This window comes from Pinus tabuliformis, chromosome 4_1 (assembly GCF_031772625.1).
Source record: "Pinus tabuliformis cultivar Carrire ecotype Pingquan chromosome 4_1, CPIR1, whole genome shotgun sequence".
Classification (NCBI taxonomy): Eukaryota; Viridiplantae; Streptophyta; class Pinopsida; order Pinales; family Pinaceae; genus Pinus; species Pinus tabuliformis.
Window position 1 is genome coordinate 930328228 of NC_142303.1, and position 2655 is coordinate 930330882.

Here is a 2655-nt window from a genome sequence, read left to right on the forward strand (position 1 = left end):
GAAACTAATCATGTTCAAAAGGCTTGTCAAGATAGTGAGGACCTAACATAACCATGAGTGAAGGCTAAAGTACCTCAACTAATTGACAAGTATCTGAATAGTGTGATAGACCATAGATATTAAAGAATTTAGAACAAATTTCATTAGATATGCTGGTGAGAAAATGATAAGTTGAATGATAATTACTAAATAAAGCATGATGATCGGATGGACCGATTACAAGATGAGATTTTTTGTTAGTAGATATAAAATATAGACAAGTCTAAATAGTTTCGCAAATGCTTTGAATAATAGAATCATCTTCCTTGTGTGATGAATGTAACTAACCATTTTCTTGTAGCTAATTACATACTGCACTAGCATTGTAATCGTCAAAAGAACTAAAAAGGAATGTAAGTACATGAAAAAAGGAAGGATACAATGAGTGAAGAAGAATTTGATTCTCCCAATAACTCATACATTCACTAGCACTCAAGAGGATTTCAAGTGCAATGAAGAAAAAGATTATTCGTATAACATTCACAAGAAAACTAGGAGCTGACTATTTCGAAATTCATCTCATAGGCATGATTCCTTCGGCCAAAGACAATATTTGAAGTGATCAACTTTGCAATTCCATGCTTCTATAACATACACACACTCTAAACATGAGTTAAGTACAAGAGCCTTTCATGGAGATGAATCAGTTGAAATGGAATCTCGTATCTGATGAGAAATCAAATCTTGAAAGTTTGAAAGACTATATCCAAAATACCAAACATATTTCAGGAACAAATTTACATCCAATGAAACCATGCAAAGAAAATAATTTTGCAAGGAAAACTAGATCTGGCTTAGCTGGAGATCTTTCCAGATTTGTGAGATCCTAGCATAACCATCAAGATGAGTTGAAGTGCCTTGACTTCCTTACAAATCCTGAAACTTTCAAGGGTTGTGAAATCACATTTTTAAGATTGAATCAGATCATGCATGGTGTGAGGATAACTACTTCCACATATTTCAATGTGACCACGAAAAACTAGATGGTAACCATCTCTATCAATGATTTGATCGGATTTTACAACGGCAACAATCAGATTACCCAAGTCAAAATAGTCTTCTGATAAAAAATATAGAGATGTATGAATCAGAGAAATTTCATGAGCAAGTTGGTTTGAGGAATTGTATTTATTCAAAACAAGAGATTATGAGGGATGAAAATAATACTCAATGATTTGATTATTTTCTCTTTCATCATGGATAACCTCACTACCTTGTGTCAATTGAGAAGCTAACTCATCAGAAGAAGAACTTGAAGAGTACAGAGTATCTTTATCATAGGTAGATGCATCACAAATGGTAAAACACAAGGGATAGTGAGATGGAGAGGAAGTTTCCACAAGAACATATTCTTTGACTGAATCAGATTCAAGACATAAATCTTACAAATCAAAATCTTCTTGAGGAACCAAAAGATTAGCTGGTGCACTTAGGCATTCATCATCACATATGTTGACAGAGTCGTCATCATCACAATGATTATTTCCTGAGACTACAGATCTAAAAAAATTGATTTCAATTGATTCACTACCGAGATTAGCAGATCGAAAATCATCCAAGAATGGAAGAGCATCATCCTAACATGGGGGAATTTTAAAAAGGGAAGGGAGATCAAATGTATCTTCACTTTCATTCCCCTATACCTATGTAATGTGACTGCCTTGTACTTTATCGCAATTTGAAGCAACAACTTGAGAATTAAGAGAGTGTGAAGAATTATTTGGTGGAGCATATTTATCAAGCGAATCATGATACAAAGAGTCATGGCATGTATATGATAGAGGATGATAGATGCCCCTTAAATAAGTAATACTTTCAATGGAACAAGATTCAAGATTGAGGTTAAGAATTCTATTATCATGTTAAGGAGTGGAAGAATTAGCCTTCACCGTAGGCTCCATGAGCCATTCAAGGTTTCCTCCATTGGATCTGAATCATGAGAGGTGGATGAAGGTTGAAGAGATGGATTGGTAATCTAATTTTTGGATTTCAAAACTTAAACATTAACACAAAGAGGCACCTCAATTGGTACTGGAAAAGGAAGAGGACAAGGAACAAGATGAGTAATAGGTTCCTCCTCTGAATTTAGAGGTGTCTCATGATTTACAAGAGTTGGGGAAGCAAAAAAATTAGCAGGTTTATATTCACCATGTAAAGAGATATGAACCAAATGCTCTAAATTTTGTTTAAATAAATCCAAATCCATGTCTTCTTCAGGGAATTAATAACATAGGTGAATAAAATGATTATATAAATATTCAATTGATTCTTAGGCTTCATTCTTAGTTGATTAATTCTTTTAAGAACATCCCAGTAATCATACATATCAAATGTTAAATGAAGCTCCTTGATGAGGTGTTCAAAAGAATTAATGGAAGCGGGTGGTATGGTATGAAATCATTGACTAACTTGACCTTCAAGTGTGAGGAAGAAAAGAATACAAGCGACATCTTCATAGTTAATTTCATAGTATTCAAAGAACTTAAGAAAAATATATGCATGCTCGGTAATGGATGTATCACCCTCACTATCAAACTTAAATTGTGACAAGTCATCAAATTGTTCTCCGAAGATGAAACATTTAATAGGGGATAGGTTAGAGAAAAATTCTAGGAT